The sequence below is a fragment of the Dermacentor albipictus genome, chromosome 2 (genome assembly GCF_038994185.2).
Source record: "Dermacentor albipictus isolate Rhodes 1998 colony chromosome 2, USDA_Dalb.pri_finalv2, whole genome shotgun sequence".
In the NCBI taxonomy this organism is placed as follows: domain Eukaryota; kingdom Metazoa; phylum Arthropoda; class Arachnida; order Ixodida; family Ixodidae; genus Dermacentor; species Dermacentor albipictus.
Window position 1 is genome coordinate 121,512,251 of NC_091822.1, and position 12,954 is coordinate 121,525,204.

Consider the following 12,954-nt stretch of genomic DNA (forward strand, 5'->3'; position numbering starts at 1 on the left):
CGTAGTAAAAGTAGATATCCGGACGAGGAGAGTGGTGGCAGCGTTCGCGATTGGTCCACTTTCCCTTTGCTAGTTGGCTGTAACTGTCGAGGCGGCATGCAGCTGAAGGTTAGATATACCGCTCAAACGGATCCTCAGAGAAGAACACTTGTTAAGCGATGTCGCATACTTGCCGGAAAGGCTCGACAACGTTACACTGCAATACAAAAATATTTATTATACGCATATAAATTCATTCTCCTCTGAAGATCCGAGTAGCCAGGACCAGAGCGATTGGCAGGCAGTCATCGTTTGTTTCTTTCTAAACGGGGCAGACTCCGGCTGAAAAAAAAATCTGTTTTGTTTCGCATATTCATTCATATTTAGTACGTGCACGACACATTGAGGTGGCGAGTTTTCTTAGTTTTTTGACCTGATGTGGCCGACGGGCGAAGTGGGCACAACTCCGGAAATTCTGGCCAGTAGCTAAGGGCAAGTGGCGAGAAAAGTGTAGAGTCAAAATTTTTGAATATTTTATTAACGGCCTAATCATGCATTATATGTAAGTGCACGTCATGTCAGATTTTTGCGGTCTTCATTACTTCACGCGGATGAAAGGCGAAATGGAGCTGGCCCCCAAAGGCTTGACCAAACGTGGAGAAATGAAATAGACACATACTGCAATTGTAGTGCCTCTGGCAAAAACAAGTCGTATGTTCGAATGGAAACACACCTAATGAGAATGTTAAACCGGTCATGGGCCAGCTGATCTTGCTCATTTCTTTTCTCGGTGACTATCTGGTTCTCAAAGTTCTTTTTCGACATTAAAACGGGCTGTATGACCGCTGATCCTCCTTTTAAACACCCCGGTTTTATTAAATACGCTGAATCACCAAGTTTTAGACAAGCGTTCTAAAACAAGGCAGGAATTAGGCGAATGCAGTTGATACGCCAGCCCAAACATAATGACGCTTTCTTCAACATGATGCTCATAGGAGTTTTCGAATACACACACGCACACACACACACACACACACACACACACACACACGCACATATATATATATATATATATATATATATATATATATATATATATATGTATATATATATTGTGATGTTATTGGGCCGGATCACTCCAGAAAAAGGGAGAAGCAGCACGCCAAAGCAAAAACACACATCAGACATGTATTGACGTACACAACACAGATAACGGCACACACACGTGACAATGTCCCAAAATGCCTCATAGGCGACATGCACTATATCTATGGAACGGTGGATTATGTTTGGCCTACAGTTCCGGCGTAAGCGTGTGTCGCCGTGTCTGAGTCCTCGTTGAACTGGTACCGGCCAGCGGGGTCGGACAACAGTGTCGGCCGGCGGGTCGGACAACCGTGACCAGCGGGGTCGGACAACAGTGCCGGCCGGCGGGTCGGACAGCCGTGACCAGCGGGGTCGGGCAGCTGGGTCGGACGGCCGGGACGGTCGGCTGGGTCGGACAGCCGGGTTGGACGGCCGGGTCGGACCACCTCGCGGCGCTCAGGTAGCCGGCCGCAGTCACCGGGTCGCGTCCACAGCTGGCGGGGTAGCCCTGTGGCCGCTCACCCGAACGCTCGAGCGCCCCGGTTCCGGACCGCCAGCCCTCCTGGACCAGTGCCCAGCGGAAGAGCGGGGCGAGGGGACCTCCCAGCGGGCGACAGTGTTGTTTCGGGTGTGGCGTATTGGCGCGGTCGGCGATAGCTCCTATGGGCCAGACGCCCATCGAGGAAGCTGTTTTCCGTCGACCGCCGAACCTCGCGCACCGCTCACGCCACGGGCCTCACTCTCGCGCCACGCTTTTTGAGGCGCCACTGCCGACGCTTCCAAGCCGGCGTCGATGATGATGATGATGACTCTCTTGCGGGTATTTGCCAAGATTCACTGTCCTCTTCGCCCCCGCACGGCGCACTGTCTTCGTATGTTTATGTTTTCACTTCCGCGTACCATATATTATGACAATACCCCCCTTTTCGAGAAAGTTGTTTACAACTATTCTAACTCATGGACGTGGGATGAAAAAAAAGAAAAAGGAAAATTGTCATGCACGTTTGTCCGATTTCTCATATGAGCACATTACACACTGTTCACAGGGCGTTGGGCCCAGTTAAAGTACTAACACACAAGTCTGAACGTTTTCACATAAACACTAAGCGCTTCAGTGGTCGCATTGTCTAATCACATTTTCATATACGAACAGGTGACCACGTGTGACTCTACTCAAGTAGTCAGCTCCGGCATTGTTACAGTCTTTTATATAGTTAATAGTAAAAGAAGACTCCTGCAAAAGGAGACTCCAACGCAACACTCTGTTGCTGACGTTCTTGGCGTGCTCCTCTGTGGGCTTGGTTTCGCTGGCCTGGTCTCCGGTGCTTTTTCAACTTCGGCGGCCTTTGTGTCGGCGTTTTTAAAACTTCAGGACCGAACGAACTTGTCGCATTCTTGCACGCACACGCAAGCACACATTGACGAGGAAGTGGAGCGGCCTGTACTTTCCCTTTAGCTGTTGTCCTTTGGCACTTGTCGCACGACTTCACAAAGCGTTTTACGTCTCTGTGTAAATCTGGCCAATAATATTCTTGTAGGATACGATTGGTTGTTCTCCTGATACCTTTATGCCCTTCTATGATGTTTTCATGTGCCCCTTCTAATATGCCAGATCTAAATGCTTTTGGTATGACCACCTGCTTAAAGGTTCTGCCAGTGGCCCGGTGGTAAAGGCGATACAACAATCCTTTTTCTTCCACGAACTCGTAGCTGTGGCCCTTTCCTAAGTTAAACGACTTGCTTACTTTCGCAAAAATATGTTTCAGCGTCCGGTCTTTCCGCTGTTCTTCAGTGAGTTGTCCTTTTGTCACGTCACGTAAGACGATTGACGGAACGCACAAGGGACGAACCTTGCCTTGTTCTTCAGTTCTGGCTTCAGCCACGCTCGATACATGCTGCGGCTTCCTAGGCGCCTTATTCAGCTTCATTTCTATCGGCGACGACTCAGCGTTGGGAGCAGTGGGATGCTTCCAGTCAGAGTCCGGATCGTATGGTCCTCTGACGCCTGGAAGATTTCCCAGAACAAGGTCGTAGAGGGGCTCGTCCATACATGCCACTGTTAACTTGCCTGTAAAATACGGCGTGTTCACTGGCACGACAGCTTCAGGCAGGTAGCTTGTTGAGCCGTCCAGAAGAACAACGTTCCTCTTTCTTCCCGTCATATACACCTCTGGAACAAGTTCCCGTCTGACAATTGCTGTATTACAACCGGTGTCTCGCAATACACGAACACTTCTTCCCAGCAGCCGGCCTTCAACCACTGGCATCCCGTCGAAGGGGAAAGTTACAGCAGTCCCAGGGTTCTTGCTGTCGCTGTCACTTGATCGGCGAGTCTTCTTGCCTGGACGCTTTGATTCGTTCACTGGACGAGTCCGGACTGGTTGAGATTCGGTGAATGCACATGCAGAACTTGGTTTGTTGTCCCCGTACCGAGTTCGGCAATTTTCAGCTGTGTGTCCCGTTCTGTCGCATAACTCACACTTCAGCATACGCTTAGGTGGGGCACGGCAGTCAGGAGCCAAATGTCCAAACCGATGACAAAGGGTGCACATCAGTTGCGGTTTCCTGGGAGCTTCAATGTTTTTTCCACCAGAATCCTTTGTGTTATCGGGACCCTTTCCTAGGTTTGTCCAGTTCTGCGCTTCAAGAAAGCGATCCGTCAAGCTAGCAAGTTCGTCAAGGGATTTGCACTCTCGCTCCTTCAAGAAAATGACTAGCTTTGGCTCACAACAACGCAGAAACTGTTCAGAGATCATGTGATCTCGTAGATCTTCATATGTTTTAGGCACATTAGCCATCTCAATCCAATGGTCAAAATAGGCTGAAATTCTTGCTGCTAACTGTCTTCCAGTTTCGCCTTCTACTGCTCGTGCTTTACGAAACTTCTCTTGGTAGCCTTGAGCCGTGAATTGAAACCTTTGTAGCAAAGCTTTCTTTACCTTTGGGTAATCTAATGAATCGGTGGCAGTCATCCGACCGATCACAGTTAACGCTTCCCCAGACAGACACATGCTCAAAGCAAGAGCCCATTTTTCTTGTGTCCAGTCCTGCCCTGTTGCTACGCGCTCAAATCGCTGTATATACGCGTGTAAGTCATCGCGTTTCTCGTCGAACAAAGGAAGTAACTTCTGTGGATTGAGGGATGATGAGGAGGTGCTGGGAGCAGTCAAAAGTTCAGAAGCCGCTGCCGGCACATTCCGAGCTCCTTCCTGAAGCTGCAGCTTTAGCTGGAGGATCTCACGCTGCCTCTCGTCAGCTAAGCGCGCTAATTCAGCAGCTTCCTTCGCTGCCTCTCGCTCCGCGGCTCTCTCGGCCCTTTGTTTAGCCTGTTCGGCCTCAATCCATCTGCGAAGTTCTGCGCCTGACAATCCTATTTGGAGTCCTATAGCCGTGATTTTCTCTAAATCCATGGTGCCGTCTACTAATGTGTGTCTGCGCTCAAGCGAAACTGCCCCCTTTCACTGTATTTACGAGTGAATCCTGGCAAGCTCGCCAGTTTGTGATGTTATTGGGCCGGATCACTCCAGAAAAAGGGAGAAGCAGCACGCCAAAGCAAAAACACACATCAGACATGTATTGACGTACACAACACAGATAACGGCACACACACGTGACAATGTCCCAAAATGCCTCATAGGCGACATGCACTATATCTATGGAACGGTGGATTATGTTTGGCCTACAGTTCCGGCGTAAGCGTGTGTCGCCGTGTCTGAGTCCTCGTTGAACTGGTACCGGCCAGCGGGGTCGGACAACAGTGTCGGCCGGCGGGTCGGACAACCGTGACCAGCGGGGTCGGACAACAGTGCCGGCCGGCGGGTCGGACAGCCGTGACCAGCGGGGTCGGGCAGCTGGGTCGGACGGCCGGGACGGTCGGCTGGGTCGGACAGCCGGGTTGGACGGCCGGGTCGGACCACCTCGCGGCGCTCAGGTAGCCGGCCGCAGTCACCGGGTCGCGTCCACAGCTGGCGGGGTAGCCCTGTGGCCGCTCACCCGAACGCTCGAGCGCCCCGGTTCCGGACCGCCAGCCCTCCTGGACCAGTGCCCAGCGGAAGAGCGGGGCGAGGGGACCTCCCAGCGGGCGACAGTGTTGTTTCGGGTGTGGCGTATTGGCGCGGTCGGCGATAGCTCCTATGGGCCAGACGCCCAGCGAGGAAGCTGTTTTCCGTCGACCGCCGAACCTCGCGCACCGCTCACGCCACGGGCCTCACTCTCGCGCCACGCTTTTTGAGGCGCCACTGCCGACGCTTCCAAGCCGGCGTCGATGATGATGATGATGACTCTCTTGCGGGTATTTGCCAAGATTCACTGTCCTCTTCGCCCCCGCACGGCGCACTGTCTTCGTATGTTTATGTTTTCACTTCCGCGTACCATATATTATGACATATATATATATATATATATATATATATATATATATATATATATCATAGGAAGGCAACAAACACACCAAGGCCATCATAGTGGAAATTACTCGTACTTGCTAACTGAATTAAAGAAACGATAAATAATGGCAATGGAAGTGGATGCCAAATCAACTTGCCTCAGGTGTGAAACGATCCCACGTCTTCACATGAAGACCCGCGGTGTTAGCTTAGTGGCTATGGTTTTGGGCTTCTGAGCACGAGGTAGCGGGATCGAATCTCGGCCACGGCGGCACATATCGATGTGGGCGAAATGCGAAAACACCTGTGTACTTATATTTAGGAGCACGTCAAAGAACCCCAGGTGGTCCAAATTTCCTAAGTCCTCCATTACGGCGTGCATCATAATTAGAAAGTGGTTTTGGCATGTAAAACCCCATATTATAATTTAATATTTTTTTTGCATGATGCGTGCGAAACTCTAACCAATTGAACTACCGCGGCGACGTTTTCCCGTCCACTTTCTTGGGTATATATGTTTTACTACTAGAACGAATCTTGGGCGTGTTAGCCAGCGCGACAACTCACAAACCTTGGCGGCGGATGTGGATCCTCTCGGCTGAGGCGTCACGAGTACGTGGATGGGAAAGAACCACCGTGGTAGCCCAATTGCTTATAGCAGCGCACGCGTAATGTGACGACGTGGGGTCGTTCCACACCTGAGACAAGTTGATTCTTCGTCCACTTCTATAGCCATTAATTTGTCATCTGATATATATATATATATATATATATATATATATATATATATATATATATATATATATATATTGCTACACAATACAAGGAAACAAGGCAGATAAGTCCATGTGTTATCACCAATGAACTTGTTCAGTTCGAACAAGGGCCCCCTAATTAATCTCTCTGCCCCCTCACGCGCTAGTCTGCTCGTTCCCCACTTCTACAACTGTTCAATATGCGCCCTTTCGTTACACGACACACGTCCAGACGATAATCGTGCTCATTTCGTAAATATTGTAGCATAGTCCAGTCAATTGTCCGCATTGCAGGACTGACGCGTTCTTTGAACTCGACTAAGGAATGCTGTAGTGGGGACGCATTAAGGACCTTGTATAGTACGTGCCCCCACCCCCGCAATCCTTAGTCGAGCTCAAAGAACGCATCAGTGCTGCCGTGCAGACAATTGACAGGACTATGCTACAAGAAGTATGGAACGAGATCGATTATCGCCTGAACGTGTGTTGTGTCACGAAAGGGGCACATATTGAACATTTTCAGTAGATGTGTAAACTTGGTAGGTTTGTGGTTCTTTTCGTATATTTTTCATGTGTGCACGTGTAATACTTTTGAAAATATAGCTTTTTCAAAACGAATGAATCATTTATGCTAGCTCTTAGAATGGAAGATAGCGAAAAGTGAGATAAAAGTACTGAGAGGGTAACGAAACCCAACGCTCAATGGACAAAGGGGGTTAGAAACAGCAACGGCTACCGTTACTGCCTGAAGCGGGTATGCAGGTCAGACGCCTCCATGTCGATCTACGGCCTTCTTTGAACACTTCGTAATCATAGGCGCGCATTCTTGGAAGCAAGGATAGATTAGCACGCACTGAAGCACAAAAGGTTGCTCGCGCTTACTGACAAAGATACAATTTAGTTTTTCTTAATTAACGAGGTTTGATGCATACTACATTCGTAGCAGCGTAATTCTTTGTACCAGCTGCGGGTACCTTGCTGCTATGGCTGGCCGTTCACTGTGATCTACCTCATCACTTTATGCTCTCCTTCTGTAGTCACTATGAGGCTTTTACAATGCTTAAACACATACAGAGACACAGTTAAGCCAGCAGTGATTTAGGCAGACAGTGCTGCCTAAATTGTATGTCACAGTATGGGTGTAGTGAGTCCTATCGTGGTAGTTGGCACGCATCTTCCGACAGTTCATTTGACAGCTTCTGAACCGACTGCAACAGCTTTTGCCTGACATAACATCCCTCCATGATAATGCGATAATATTCTGAAGGCGTCGTCTTAAAGAAAGAACAGAAAATGCAGGTAAATGTCCCAAGCCAGTAGCAGTAGGTTTATGCCCACAGTGGCAGTGCCGGCTCGGTGAATTATTACCTACTTTAAAAACGAGCTCAAAACAATACGACCTAATACTGCTCAAATACGGAAAAGCGAAGAAGCTATTTTCCCAGCCTAAAATGGCTACCTTGTGGCTAGAAGTTAACGCTAGCAACGAGAAAGCTTCGTAGCACTGCAGAATCATTTATTCAGAGTAAAACAAAGCATGTGGCGTACAAACAACGAGTGTTACAATAGCGTCAAAAATACTTTGTTATAAAAGGTAGACCACCCTTCAAGTCGCAATTCCATTTTTTAGCAAATCAGTCAATTACACGCACGCAGATTACATTTCGTGGTAAACGGTCGAGTTACAGGGCGTGCCGTAAGCTGCATCTCTTCTTTCCTGTCACTCTGCATGCGATGCTTGAGCTGGCTGCTTCAATGCCGTAAAGTGTACTTAAACGCTTCTATATGCCCTCCTCCAGGCTAAAGTGTGAAGGAGACGCATATTCTCTCCGCTGAAAAACACGACCATCTTACACACGCGCCGAACATAACGTCATATTCTGATGCCGCAAATTCTACACACGGTTTCAGACGCCAGACAGATAGAGAGATTCCGTTTGCAAGAAAGGCAGAGCGCTCGACCTGAGCTGGTGCGCTCTAGCCTGCTATTCAGTTAACGCGCAGATGGAAGCTAATATGCCTCCAGCCACAGTTCTCTACAGTAAGCTAGAGGCGACCAGAGACACACCGAGAACCCACCGAACCATGCCGACGTGCTCGTATTCTCCGACATATATATTACACTGTACTACAAAAGAATAATCAATATTCCAATTGCAGCTATATTTAACTATATTTACCGTGTCGGTTAAATACAATCTCAGAAAAATGACCCTTGCAGTTATAGAGTGCTCTAGACAAAAGCGTCAAAAGGTTTGCATATACGCAGCCACATATTTCTATAATACGTACCAAGCGTACGACATTAATTGAGGTTGGCTTGACGCGTGGTACCAATAAAGCATGTCATAAACAGGTAAGAATACAAATGTGCTACATTGGAAGGAGTGTAAAGCAAATAGTCTGTTGGGCCAGTCACGTGGAGAACGCAATATCACGCGGGCGCTTGTTGTACGTTGTTCGCGAATACGCAACGAGAACACTAAGAGAAATGTTGTCGGTGGAATTCAAGCTGGAGCTGTGGCGTGAAGTACGAAATGAGTGTGGGAAGATGACTACGGAAGTGCAGTACCACAAAATAACTTGTCATCACAGCCGGCACACGTGCGACATATAATACCTCGACATATCCCGCCAGAGTACACTAATAACGACGGCTAGCGAGACGTTCAGGCGTGATGTCAAGGCTTGAGGAGAGTGGAAGAAAGGCAAAGCATTATGAGCAAGCGACATCGTCAGGGTAATATTGCACCGTCTTTCAGTTTTATTGCTCACTGCAACAGGTGCGCACTCAATTTTCGTAATATATTTTTATTTTGCCGCATGAGCGCGCAAGAAGGCACCAAGCTTAGTACTCTTACTATTTGCAACATTTCCTATGGTCTCGATAGATTTCTCCCTGGGGATAAGCAAAGCTCTGTGCTCTTTTTCCTATGTTTTGTCGTACTTGAATTCGATACGCCAGCCATAGGAGGTTGTCTCTACCAACGCACATGGGAACAAAAGAAAAAGCGAGACGGTAACAATATTCAAGTCACTCGTGCGAAGCAATGCTTCCGTATAAAGCAGGCGTGGTGCGAAAACTGTCTGCACGTGCATGTGAGTGACGTTAGCGTAACGAAGTAGTAAGTCAGTGAGCTATAGAATAACTACTGCCGACGACATCTGCAACCGCTTTCTGCGCATAGGATTTGTTTGCGAATTGGAGCATAGGGCAGATGTGCTGCGTTAGTAAGGTATCGCGGCACAAGTTAGTGTGTCTGTCAGGTTGAGGCACCTGCACAACGTTCGAGAATGCGCCGCTGTGTAGGCCAAACATTACAATATATATATATATATATATATATATATATATATATATATATATATATATATATATATATATATATATATATATATAGAGAGAGAGAGAGAGAGAGAGAGAGAAATTGTCGCAGGGCTTGTTAGTGGGCCCCTTGGTGCTCATTGTCGCGGTTGTGGCTTTCTGTGGGCCTTTTACCTCACGTGCGTAGTCGCGAAGATAAAACACACACTTACCTAAGTAACTATATCAATCCTCAATAAATTTTCAAGGGGGTTGCAGGTGTCTATGGCCTAAGTGATCTTATGAAATGGGGAGTGCAATTTTTTTTATTGAATCAGGGACAGTTGCGACGGCACGCACCTGCAGATTGCATTTTCGCGGTTTCACCCAGTTCCCATCATTTTTTTTCTATTTTTAATGTGGTTACCCCTCTTCGCCTACTTCAAGCGTTTTCAGCCTGCCTGCCCGTTTGCCTGCCCGCCCGCACGCCCGCCCGCCCGCCCGCTTGCCAGTCTGCCAGCCGCCTGCCTGCTTGCCCGCCCGCCCGCCCGCTTGTCTTCTTAAAGGGATACTGAACGAATGTTTGTCGCCGATAGTGAAATCTGCTTGGATGCTGAAAGTGCTTGACGAAACCATGTTTTCAGGCAGAAACTAACGCAAAATAATGAATGGAACGCATTTTCGGCAAGAAACCGCGTCTATCAGTCGCGCCATGTACTAGAAGATGTGACGTGTCTGTGACGTTTTCTGTGCCGGAAACCAGCTTGCCAATCATCACGCGCGTCTGTCCACTCGCATAGACGGGGACGGATGGCAGTGAACGACGTCTCAACTACGCAGTTACTCGCGGCCGCATAATTGCTTCGGCAACCGAAGCTTGTGCCGACGTCTTCAATATAGCCGTTTGTATTGTGTGCTGCTTTGTATCATAGTTAGGGAAGCACCAGACACAACGCAGGAGAATGCCACTATGTTGCTGTGCGCAAGGGTGTGAAAAAAGTGTCGTCGGGCGAGACAAGCCCTGTCATACCTTCCCGGCAGAGCCGAAGTTTCAAACGATATGGCATAATAGTTCTGCGAAAATCCGCAAGGTGGAGAGAAGTAATTATTGAAGGGAAAAATCAGGCATCCACCTTGCGGGTCAAACTCTTGCCTTTACTTCGTGTTGTCGACAAATTCGACTTCGCCCTGCCATCTCCTAGCCGCCTAGTTAGCTGAGATGGTAGAGCGGCTGCCCCGGAAAGGCGGTGGTCCTTGGTTCGAGTCCCGGACCAGGACGAATTTTTCTTCAACTGTGAGGCTTTTCTTTCGAAGAACCCGTATGGGTTTCCTTTGTAGAAATGGTTACAAATGGGTGGGTGTCTGAATTTTCCCTTCAATAATTACTTCTCTCCACCTTCTGGGTTTCCGCAGAACTATTACGTAAAACTCTTGTCTTTGCTTCGTGTTGTCTACAAATTCGACTTCGCCCTGCCATATCCTAGCCGCCTGGTTGGCTGAGATGGTAGAGCGGCTGCCCCGGAAAGGCGGTGGTCCTTGGTTCGAGTCCCGGACCAGGACGAATTTTTCTTCAACTGTGAGGCTTTTCTTTCGAGGAACCCGTATGGGTTTCCTTTGTAGAAATTGCTACGAATGGGTGGGTGTCTGACTTTTCCCTTCAATAATTACTTCTCTCCACCTTGTGGGTTTCTGTAGAACTATTACGTGAAACTCTTGTCTTTGCTTCGTGTTGTCTACAAATTCGACTTCGCCCTGCCATCTCCTAGCCGCCTGGTTAGCTCAGATGGTAGAGCCGGCTGCCCCGGAAAGGCGGTAGCCCTGGGTTAGAGTCGCGGACGAATTTTTCTTCAACTATGAGGCTTTTCTTTCGAGGAGCTCGTATGGGTTTCCTTTGTAGCAATGGCTACGAAGGGGTGGATGTCTGATTTTTTCTTTCAATAAAGGATATGGGTTCACGCGGCGCGCCCATCGCAGCCAACATGGGTACCATCGAAGCGTGGCTTTCTATGCGCCGAAAACTTTGAGGCCAGTGGCTATCAGACTATCCCTGCTTTGCTGCAGAGCTGCGGCGTGTCAGCGAAAGGACGTTGCGGTATCGCAGTATAGCTTTGTCTTTCAATACTTTTCATCTGGTCAGATAGTTGGTGATATAAAGAAGGGAAAGACGCTTGATTCTGCAGCCCCTAAAAGAGCGCAGCCATCTGGTCATAGCGGAAAGCTACGGGAGAGCTTCATATATCGTCCGCAGAGAACGCACCATAGCGCTGGCACAAGTAGAAGGTAGACTAGAACAGACGACAAACGGACGCCGCAGGCGTTCTGTGCGTACGCTCCCGGTGGTGCAATGGTCGTGTGCCAGTATCGGCGTGTGAATGTTGTCGACACAATGTGCAAAGCACCGCCCTGGTACTGTATAGTGTTCAGAAACTTAAGGGCGAACAATTTCGAAACAGCTTCAACGCTTTGTTACAACAACGCCTGCTGCTGCTGCTGTTGCTGCAAGCCAGCACAAATGGCGTCACGATGGTCGGCGCGCAGCCCCGAGCGTACCAGAATGCAGCCGCCGGGTGCTCGCAATCCTCCAAAAATAAGGCCATGCGCTGAAAAAAATTTGAAAACGCACTGCGTATCGGAACATTGCCGCCTTCCGAGTAGAATTTAGATGCTTCGTTCATTTTTTCACCATTTTTGTTCAGTATCTTTCACCCTTTAACTGACAGCGTAACGATATTGTTGACCTTACAAAATTATCTCCAAACACTACACAAAACACATATTTTAGTCTGTGCCTTTCAATTTACCTTAATTCATGTATCTGTTCAACACTGGTAGTCACAAAAATGTTGACCGTGCTAAGCAGCAGATGTTTTGGTGAAGAAACTCGAAAACTTCGTCAGTATCGTCTTAGCGGACGTGGTGGTCATATTATCGCTAATGCGAAATGTTTTAAAGCGAAAGCTTTACTGGCGGCAAACTTGCGATTTCGCCGTGGTCGAGCTCCGAGGAGGCACATGACGTCACAGCACGTTCCTCGTTGTTGCGTTCGCCTCCACTCCCTTTGCTAACTGCGTCGCATGCCTGATAACATGTCGGATGATTGAAAAGGAGAGCTCGCGTGTGCCGCAACCACTGTTGAGGCGGCAGTATGGATGGCGACAATTCTGGTAAGCAGGAGGAGGCCTGGAATCGACATCGGAACAAGATGTAGACAAAACGAATTGCCCAGGAAACAGACGAACAGCGCACCGAACGACTGGCTAAACGCCGCAACATACCTAGACAACCAGACCAACCTGGACTTGCAACCAAGATTAACCAAGGCTAACCATCCTATGCCTTAGCTTTCGCTACGTATATCCTCGCATAGCCGAGCTAAGCCACTGCCATTTTTTTCCATTGTATAGGAAAGCTACTATTCTTTGTTATTCATCGAGGTGCATACCAA